Genomic DNA, 11164 nt, shown 5'->3' with positions numbered 1-11164 from the left:
CATATATCCCTAAGCTAAACACAATAAATACTAGTCTAGAATGTTAAGATACATATTAAATTTCATACAGTTTATACTTTGTTGACGAATAACTCAAATAAAAATGTACATTTGTAAAATCAAGTCACAGCACAAAGTTTAAGAAATATAAGTTTTGTCAATCAATTAATTAGTTAGAGTTTTAAAGTGCGCGTACGTATTATCCATGCCCACCCCATATATTTAGCTACAGCAATAGCAAGGTTGGGGGCACAATTTGATTTTAAAATCCTAAGGGCCTCTAAATATTTCCTTGTCCCCAAATTTCTACATGCTGGCTTCAGCAACTCCATCAGCACATCCACCTTCCAGAACACAAGGAAGCACATCACCATGCTCCCCCTTCTGAAGAAACCCTCAGCAGCCCCAAAGACATGAGCTAACTACTGACCTCCCAAATGTCATCAAAAAATGACTGGCTTACCACCTAAACAACAACCACCCCTTCTACCCCACCCAATCCAGGTTCAGGCCCCAAAACAGGCCAGAACACAGCACAATGACAGTCCTCATTTTCAAAGATGCCATCTGACTAATCATGGACAGAGGAGAGACTGCAGCTCTCATTCTACTTGACTTATCTGCGACATTTTAATCCATCTCCCCCACCCCATCCTCATTCGATGCATCCATAATCGTGGAGTATGAGGGCACGCTTCCTGCTGGGTCTGTTCCTCAGAGGATGCAAATAGTTGGTCAGGCTGACCTCATCTTCAGAGTGCCCAAGGTACATCTCTCTGCCCCACACTGTTAAACACCTGCATGGCACCGTTCACCAACATTATCTGAATCCTCAGAATCAACATCATTGCCAATGCCAGCAACACCCTACTCATCCTTTCCCTCTCCAATAGAATATCCAGCACTCAAATGGAAAGGGAAGACCATTCGGTCCCCCCGAACGTATGGATGGGTGCCCCGATCTCCCCGGGAAACCATTTTGGGCGGGGGGCGTGGTTCGGCTGGTATGCCCAAAGCGGCGTAGCCGGAGCACGCCCTTCCCGCCCAGAAGGGGCTGTCCTAGACACCCACCCGGAATACCGCGCCCCGTGGGCGTACCTGAGGAGGGTCCCCGCCCTCCCGAAGACGGATAAAAGAGCGGGAATCCAAAGAAGCGTCCTCTTGTTCCAGTGCTCTGAAGGCTGCACCACTCGTTGCTCGTGAGCCCTCGACGGAACAAGCGGCAATTTTGAGAACTTGTAATCTTGTTGTTTCTCTTTCAGTTATCTGTAGTGCGAAGGATCTGGGACTTCGTTGATCGACTAGAGCGGAGTAAACGAAGCTATGGCCGGCAAAAAAGCGGGAAAGAGCTCCGAGCTTGAGAAGGTACTGCGCACCTTGTCGAACGAATGGCGATCATGGACCGAAAACTCGGTAAAGTTGATTCGATCGGTCGAGGTTTGGCCGAGGTTAAAAAGCAGTTAGCGGCCCAAAATAACCCCTCAGGCCGTCCTAAGAAGGTAATAGGCCCGGCCTTCCCGGGAGTCGTCCCTGAGGATAGGGGGAAGCGTATTAAGAAGAGGGCGGTTTCCGGGGAGGATACGGTTCCTGAGGTGCCCCCTGCCGCCCCCATCACACCGACAGACAGCCCGGTACCGAGTCCGGATATGGGTCTACCAATCCCGGTTGTAATTACCCCTGTTAATAATGATCAGATGCCCCCGGAACTGGCCATCCAGTTAGCGGCAGTGTTACCCTGGCTCAAGAAGACAGCGGGGGGGGCAGTGGCCGGGGGGGACCCGGCCGAGGAGGCTAGACTAATAATCGAGCAGTTACGGCAGTCGAGAGAAGCCGGGACGGCGAATGTTCCTTTTGTTCCCTCACAGGTGACGCCAGGAGGACCTACGGTTAGCCGGGAAAAGGCAGCAGACACAACGGTTGAACCCGGTAAGCACCCATTGCCAATGGCGGGGGAAGGTTCATTACCTTCAAGGCGCGAAAGGGTGGCCCAGCACATCCCTGCGGCCACAAAGGAAATGATATGGGGGGATAAATATGTAAATATGTTTTCATTGTTGACTGACCATCGCGAGATGGAATATGCAAAATCCCAGAAAGATTTATGGCACCCCAGTGTATGGCGGGCCAAGATGGCGGAATTTAGGGTCGATGAGACCGTAGCGAACTGGGTAAAGGCCTTTTCGATATTTACGGCAGTCATGGGTGAACGAAAGCCGGAAGTGATGACCGAGTTGTCCTGTTACCAGAATAGAATTATGGATTTTTATACCATGTATGAGGGGGATGAGTGGAAAGGTTATGACATGAAATTCCGAAAAGCGAAAGAGTTTGATGCAACTTTGACCTGGGACTGCCTCGACTCGGTGTCATGGCACAAGCAGCTCTTGCCTGGTGCGGCGGGTACGTCCTCGCTGGGCGTGAGCGGGCCGGGGTCCGTTCGCCAAAAGCCGGCGTTGCCCTTTCGAGCAAGCGCCGGTGGGGAATTTCAGCCCAAGACCAGCGGAAATGGCGGCAAGCGGGGGGTTTGTTGGGGCTTCAATAGAGGCAACTGTAACAGGCCCCAGGGAACATGTAGGTTCAGGCATGCGTGTGCGGGCTGTGGGAACTCCTCACACCCGGAGAGTAGCTGTAGATCAAAGAACAGCGGAACGGGAGGAAAAGGGCGGTCTAAGCAAGAGTGAGGTGATGCTTGGGAACCGATTGCCTACACCTGTCGATATCATGGCTTTGATTCCTTGGTTGAACAACTACCCTGATCATGTATCCGCCGGATTTTTGAGGAATGGATTCCTATATGGCTTCAACATCCCGGCGGGGGATTTTCGAGGGGACTCCTGTTGTAAAAATCAGTTATCTGTCCAACATAACCCAAGCGTAGTAGCAACGAAAATTTCCAAAGAAGTCAGCTTGGGGCGGGTGGCGGGGCCTTTTCAATGCCCGCCGGTGGCGGATTTCGTGTGTTCACCGCTAGGAGTGGTTCCAAAGAAAGACCCAGGGGAGTTTAGACTCATTCACGACTTGTCTGCCCCAAGGGGTTCCTCGGTGAACGAAGCCATTAACCCGGATATTTGTTCGGTTCGGTACGCATCGTTCGACGATGCCGTAGCCATATTAAATCATCAAGGCCCCGGAGCGCTGATGGGAAAATCGGACATCGAATCGGCATTCAGGTTGCTCCCGGTACACCCGCGGGATCAGCGCTTGCTAGGTTTTGCGTTTCAAGGGAGTTACTACATGGATAAATGCATGCCTATGGGTTGCTCCATTTCTTGTGCCTATTTTGAAATGTTCAGCTGTTTTTTAGAGTGGGCGTTCACCGAGACCACAGGGCATAGGCACGTTATGCACTATCTAGACAACTTCCTGTTCTTGGGAGCGGCCGGCAGTTACAGCAAACAGTGGGTCAACTGAACTTTGCCTTAAGGGTGATACCAATGGCCCGCCCCTTCTCACGCTCTATTGCACAAGCTATGGTTGGCCTCAAGGAGGGACACCACCGTACGAGACTGTCGGCAGAGGTTCGCCAGGATATGCGCATTTGGTTGGCATTTCTGGCGGACTTCAACGGTCGAGTTGTGTGGAACAAACCACCAGCATCATCGGATGAACTAGGTTTGTGGACCGATTCAGCTGGGAGCGTGGGATTTGGCACCATCTTTGGTAATCGATGGTCGGCGCAAGTATGGCCGATGTGGTGGCACTCCAGCGGTCTTACAGGTAACATTGGGTTCTTGGAGTTATTTCCCATTTGGGTCGCTCTGATGGCATGGCCAGATGACTTTAGGGACCGCCCGGTGGTGTTTTGGTCTGACAATATGACTGTGGTTGAGTGCATTAATCAGCAGGCAGCCCGCTGCAAGTGGATCCTGAGATTGTTAAAAGAAATTGTTTTGCGTTGCATGAAATTGAATGTACAGTTCAGGGCAAAACATGTGCCAGGTGTACTGAATAATGCAGCTGATGCACTCTCTCGTTCACACATGCAGGCGTTCAGGGGCTACCCACAGCGGACCTAGTGGCGGCACCGTTCCCCGAAGCACTGTGGCTGATCGGTGCCCCGGATTACAAGACCTCGTGGCAGCCAGCTTAGCGCCCAGGACGAGGAAGGCTTATGAGGGAGCGTTTCGTTCTTACTGCACCTTTTTAGGCCCGGCAGGGAGACATAGCTGGGGGCAGGAGGAATCCTTCCTGGGGTTCCTAGTAGCACTGCACAGAGAGGGCCGATCAGCCGCATCTGCCAACAGACATAGGGCGGCCATATCATTCATGGCACAGCTCCACGGTATAAGGGATCCAACGGGTTCCTTTTTAGTCAGAAAGGCGCTTCGCGGCTGGCGACGCCTGGAGGGTGGTAAACAAGATACGAGGCACCCGATTGGTTTAGAGAGATTGTCTCGGCTTTTAGCAAAGCTGGATGAGACATGCTCCTCCCCTTCTGAAACAGTTCTCTTCCGGGCAGCTTTCGCCCTGGCATTTCACGGGGCCATGCGGGTAAGCGAACTCGTGGCAAGGAACACGAAAGATATGGGGGGAGGCCTTTGCAGGGATCACATGCAAATACGGGGTGATTCGATGCTAATCTCAATAGCTAGGTCCAAGACAGACCAGGATGCTGTGGGAGATAGTGTGGTTGTGCAGCGCGCTCGAGGGTGTCTCACTTGTCCGATAAAGTGTTTAGAGGAATACTTGGCACAGAGGCCGGCGACATGGGGAGGGAGCCTGCTTAGGCACAAGGATGGCACCCCTCTGACGAGATTTCAGTTTCAGAGGGTGTTAGCACTGACGATCGCCGAGGCGGGCATGGACCCGTGCGATTTTGGGACCCACTCCTTCAGAATAGGGGCCACTACTGAGGCTACGGCTCGAGGTCTGGGTACAGAGGAGGTAAAACAGCTAGGCCGTTGGTCCTCGAACTGTTTCAAAAGGTATGTGCGGCTGCACATGTTGTAAAAGACTGATGAAATGCACTCACGCTTGTTGTCTTTTGCTTGAATTACAGTTTCGCGAGCCTGTGACGCGGGGCGGAATCTGGGATCAACCCATCACCGGAGGACCAGCGGTCGAGGATCACCGACTGGAGAGCAAGTGGTATGGGTTGTGGGCCACTCATACGTGAGGCGCGCCGGAGAAGTATTCATGGCAGGTGATGCGACTCACGCATCTGGGGAATACGGGTTCAGAGTGACCTTCCATGGGAAGGGAGGACTCTGTTTTGACCAATTTCAATCGTTTATGGAGGGTCTTTTAGGGCGGAAAAGGTCACCGCCATCTATAATCATAGTACACTTGGGGGGCAATGATTTGGTAAGACTGGGAAGACGAGTGTTAGTGGAACACATTTTGTCGGCAGTCAGCTGGTTGGCTAAGAGGCTCCCGGGGTGTACAATTGCCTGGTCCCACATGATTCCCAGGAAAGTTTGGCGGGGGGGTTTCTCTGTGTCAGCGTTGAACCACTCGGTTAAGAGGGTCAACAATAAAATTGGGAAACTGTTTCGCTCCACGCATCTGCATAGTATTCCCCATGGGTGTATTCAGGGTGATCACTATTATCTGGATGATGGGGTTCACCTGTCCGGGGCGGGGAATGATTTACTAATAGGAGACTTCATAGCATGGCTAAGGGGTTTGAGCAGGCATGACCTTTAGGAGGTGTGGGGGGGCCGGATAGTCGGTCAATGATCGGTGAGCAGTAATTTCAAGGTCCCTAGGGGGGGCGCCACCCAGAATGGATGGGAGCGCCCGGGGGAGGCGGCCGGTATGCCCAAAGCGGCGTAGCCGGAGCACGCCCTTCCCGCCCAGAAGGGGTTGTCCTAGACACCCACCTGAAAGACCGCGCCCCGTGGGCGTACCTGTGGAGGGTCCCCGCCCTCCCGAAGACGGATAAAAGAGCGGGAATCCAAAGAAGCGTCCTCTTGTTCCAGTGCTCTGAAGGCTGCACCACTCGTTGCTCGTGAGCCCTCGACGGAACAAACGGCAATTTTGACCCACCCACCAGCCCCTATTGCAATGTTTTTTGAATAAAGTGATTTGTTGATGATATCAGAATGTATTAAAGAAATGCAGTCAAGTGGTTTCAGCATTGAATAAATGTGCATAGGCCTTTTTTCCTTGGTTGAAAAGTATAGGAATGTATCAAGTAATGTAATTGTCTTGTGCTTTAGGACCTTTTTTCCTTTGTAGCAATGAAAAGTTGATGAATCATCAAGCTGTTTCAGGTTAGGTGAATTTTCTTCCCTTAGTATGTAAAACAACTGTCGTATTTATTTTTTGGTCGGGCGGTAAGGTCATGATCGGTGAGCAGTAATTTCAAGGTCCCTAGGGGGGGCGCCACCCAGAATGGATGGGAGCGCCCGAGGGGAGGCGGCCATTGGCCCCTCCCACGGGTAGGCGGCACCCACTACGGATGGGTCGCCTAGGGGGAGACGGCCATAGGCCCCTCCCAGGGGGAGACGGCTAGATGCCCCTCCTACAAATTTCCCGGGGGCCGGATATCCGCGACGGCGGAAGAGAGTGTGGGGAAGGGGGGGAGTCCACGCTGTCCTTCTTACAGATACCTCACACGGGAACTCGGACGACCTTTAAGATGGCGTCGAGTGAAAGGGGGCCCCCACGACAAGGGAAGTTACAGTTGGCAACGAGGGTAAAGTCCTCTGCGCATGCGCCACTCACACCGTGAGGGCGGGAGTTTGGTAGTTGGGATCTGACACCGGTTAAGACCTTGCCGTTGGCCCTTAATGCTAGGATGTACAATTTTAATTTAGATTGTATACATTTTCAGGATGCTAGACTCGGCTAGGAAACCTTTGTATTAGAGAGCTGTTAAGGTTAGCCAAAGAACATGTCTTCATCAAAATGTAATGAAAGTAAAATTATCACATGGAGGCGCTTCATCGATGATATTTTCCTGATCTGGAGAGGTGATGAAGAGTCCCTAAAAGAATACCTATTATGGCTTAATGCCAGCGACAGCAACTTAACCTTTACTGCCAATAGTAGCACACAAAGTGTGGAATTCCTGGATATTTGTATATCCGGAACCAACACTGTTCTGGAGGTAAGTCTATTCCGAAAACCCACAGCCAAAAATACAATCCTACAATATCAAAGCTACCACCCCTCCATACAAAAAGATTCAATCCCGTTTGGAGAATTTCTTCGCATTCGAAGAAATTGCAGTACTATGTCGGAATTTCATAGACATGGAGATGCTCTGAGATCTAGGCTGCTAATCAGAGGTTATCCGAAACGACTAGTACGCCATGCCTATAAGAGGGCTAAGTACTATGATAGAGATGCCCTATTAGAAGGCAATCAACGAGCCAAGAAAGATCAAGTGGTCTGTGTGGTGAACCATTCCCCGTTCAACTTTAAACTTAAGAATATCATTCAGCGAAACTGGAAAACATTGAACATAGGAGATGAAGAGTCCAATTTAGAACCACCCCTAGTAGCATTCCGCAGGAATCGTAACCTACGGGACATTTTGGTCCATACAAGAATGGAAGGTGCTAATAAGATGAGACAAAGTACCATCACAGGATTACCACCTGTTTTAGGAAATCACAGATGTGGCGGCTGCCATGCATGTGATACTGCCCAAGTTACTGATTGCCTTGTACATAAGGACAAACAGATTGTACTTAAGGATTTCACTAATTGTCGGAGCAAAAACATAATTTACAGTATTCTTTGCCCCTGCAATATGATATATATAGGGGAAACAGGACGTGAATTCCGTGTCCGCCTGAGCGAACACAAATCTGCAATCCGTAACAAGCGCATTGAAGCGCCCCTTGTTAAACACTTCAACGAAAAAGGTCACTTGGAAAATGAAATTCGTTGGTGTATTCTCGAAAAGGTAAAGGGTAGTGTTGGTATCCCTATGGATATCTCACGCAAACGACGTGAGTGCTTTTGGATTTTTTTCCTCGACTCTGTAAAGCAGGGATTGAATGAGGAGATCCAGTGGATTATAACTAAACCCTGGTAACTATTAACAACTTAAATTACAAGGGCTCTGGAATACTTCTCTGAATACCTGCCAGAAATTGAGGTTAGAAATTTAGGTATCATGTAGTGAAGTCATGACATTATCTGTGCTGTGCTGAGATTCAGATATGTCTTTATTACTTTTTGTGGAATACCGATAATTGTATTATTTTCCTTGGGACGAATCAGTAACAAATGTGTGCGAAAACAATAAATAGAAGTACCTCCATCCTCCCTAGCATTGTAAAACTATTTTGCACCATGAGTGCAGTTTGTGTAACTGACTAATGTTACCATTTTCAATTGTATATTGACATCGTAGGTACCAATTTGGATGTCTGGTCTAAATACCCTGTGCACGAGATGAGCTAGGGAAAGTGACGCTTATCCAGTTATTATACTTGAATCTTGTGCCTTTCTATAGGGACCATTAGAATAAGACTGCAGTCCTTTATTGCCTTATTGACATCACCTCAAGATGGCGGCTCCGGTTTAGTCCGTTTTCTATCTTTAGTGCTCTTGTCAACGTATCGAAGTCGAGATATTGAATATTAGTTAGGTATTTGCTTTTTTCTACCCAATTTATACATGTAGGCAGTTGCTGCTTCGGTGAATGGAGTTCCTAGTAACATATTGTAAGCGTTTCTTCAAAGTTCGCTAAACACTACTCTAAGATGGCGGTAGCGTATGGTCCGTTTTTTATGTCTTCGCGTCTTGATTCAGAGCAATAGATCACGGGCAGTCCCCGCAGCTGTAGCGTATTGCTGGACTCTGGCGGGCTATTTAAGAGGGAGGTTACTACCTATAATCGCGGAGTAAACTACGGACGACGGCAGAGGCGGCTTGCATTGGGGACCAGGATCTTTGGATCTTGCAAAATGTAAGTAAACGGCGGGATCCAGATCGAATAATTGTTAGAATATGTATCAGAATTTTGTGGGAGGTACTGACCGCTTTGTTTAAACTAAAAGGGGATGGTATACTCTAATTAAAACATGTGCGTCTCGAGTTTCGAGTCTGCCAAAACGGGATGGTATACTTGAACCCAAATGTGTGTGCATTTAATTTCGGCTTTGGCAGAGCACACACGCTGGGTGCAACAATGGAACGTTGGTCCCAGAATGATTGGTTTCTAGAACAGATGTCTGTTTCCTGTAGGAGACCTTGACCAACCTATTGTACCAAAAGGGGATGGAATACTCTTACTAGAAATTTGTGTTTCTCTAATATCGACCCTGCCAAAAAGAGATGGTATGCTCTAACTCAAATGTATGTGCACTTAATTTTGGCCTTGGCAGAGCACACATGGTTGGATGCAAGTCTTGCATTTTCTTAATGTAGAAGAGAATCAGTTTCCTCTTACATATTTTACATATGTTCTTGTTGTAGGTATCTACATGATTAAAGACATACCATTTTATGAGGATTATACAACTAGGAAAATTATTTAAAAGTAAGTAGCATTATATGCACTTTAAAACAGCGATTCTCACTTTGAAAGGATATATGTCATGTATCTACAATTATTTTATTTTAGATGTGGCGTCCCCTCCACACCACCAACGAAAAATAAGTCGACCTTAGAGACAGTTATAAGCCCTCCTCTGCCGGGTTCTGTCCCCTTGTATACAGTTCAGGTAAAAAGGTTTTTTCTTTGGTAGGCATATAGTTCAATATGTGCTAGGATGTTATCAGGGTTGAACAGCAACTTTCGTTATTGTTATAGGTTCCTAAAAAAACAGCTGCCTTATCCATTAATAAAAAAGGAATATAAATCTGGCCTGGTGAACATCTACGTATCTCCAGGTAATTATGAGTGTCCATGCTTGTATAGTATACAGTAAAATGTAAGGTTCTGTATACAAGCTGAAAGATTAAAATAATTTCCATGCTTTCCCTGCATTAGATCGGGCTTAAGTGTTTGGAAACGAGTAGAAACACCCCTAAATGCCTGTACGTGTCCTAGAAAGGTACATACTGAAGAGGTTCCTTCTTTGTGCTAGATGATATGTATATCAACTGCATTATAAAAATAAAAATAAAAATAAATTGCTCTTTCGCTTGTGTTATTGGATATCACACTGTGGCTTATGGGTTATAAGGTTACGTTTGTTAGTGTCAAGTTGGATGAACTTTTAAGTATGTACAATGGTCCATTCTGTTGTCTCAAATGTGATTTAAAACAGACTATGTATTGTAGGGCATATTAGTAAATTACTTCTTTCTTGTGCATATCGTTCCAGATCTGCACCCCAGGTTGAGAGATCCTATACCATACTGTCTGTTTGGTCCTGATGAAGGTGGTCCCTTATGCGGCATTTCCACCGAAACGCGTCGACCTTTCTTCTCCTGTTGAAATCTAAATGACTTTGGTCATTTACTGGACTACAGTCTCAATGTTATAGGAAATCTCCTTTTTTGCTGTCTTTGTGATGGAATGGATGTTTAGGAGGATGTCTGTGGTGTGTGCGTGGCTCTTTACCTGGTGTGCTTATTTAATTGATTTCATGTTTTGTATAAATTTGAAGAAATAAGGACAATTTGATTGTGTTGTAAAATGTTTTTTTGTAGCTATTGTGTAAAATGTATATATTTTTTATAACTGATGAATTTTGAAAAATATGATATAAAAAAGGAGTAATAAAAAAAAGAGGAGAAAAAAATGACTTTTTAAACTGCTAAAATGAAATAAAATGAAAAAAACTTTTCATCTTGTGTAGACATTGTTGGTATATGCCCTATGTTTGAGAGGTTACTCCTATAGTTTAAGTAGTTATAGGTCAAGAGGGAGTTCTTTTCTTGTTCATGAAAGTAAAATTGTACATGATTCATGAAACCTTTTAATTTAATGTTTTAAATTTTGTTTCATATTTTAATAAATACGGCCGGGGGGGTAACTCCCCCCCCGCCTTCCAAAAGCTCAAACCTGTGTCTGTCTCCTCCCCTTGGGGAATTGGTGTTGGGAGGGGGTGGTGGGCATCCCGGCCATATCAGCTTCACATCCTGTAAGTACAAAGTCACTAACTGGATGAAGAGTAACTGTCTGGAACTCAATACAGACAAAACAGAAGTGTCACTCTTCAGCAAGGACACCTTTATATGAATGTCTACCTGATGGCCACCAGATCTCAGACCATCAACCTGCCTGGCCAATGAAGTCAAGAACCTGGATATA

General features: G+C 47.1%; 1 long non-coding RNA gene across 1 annotated transcript; it reads left to right on the top strand.

Annotated features, from left to right (window-relative positions):
* The first annotated feature begins 8803 nt into the window (after nt 1-8803).
* LOC147726804 (uncharacterized) lies at nt 8804-10632 on the top strand. Its single transcript, XR_015309441.1, has 6 exons — nt 8804-8869; nt 9379-9442; nt 9527-9626; nt 9716-9795; nt 9896-9959; nt 10233-10632. It is a non-coding gene; the product is annotated as an uncharacterized LOC147726804 (long non-coding RNA).
* Nucleotides 10633-11164: the final 532 nt, after the last annotated feature.

The sequence above is a fragment of the Lissotriton vulgaris genome, chromosome 3_1 (assembly GCF_964263255.1).
Source record: "Lissotriton vulgaris chromosome 3_1, aLisVul1.2, whole genome shotgun sequence".
Lineage (NCBI taxonomy): Eukaryota > Metazoa > Chordata > Amphibia > Caudata > Salamandridae > Lissotriton > Lissotriton vulgaris.
Note: the sequence above shows the minus strand (reverse complement) of the source record. Positions and strands in the feature narration are given on the sequence as shown.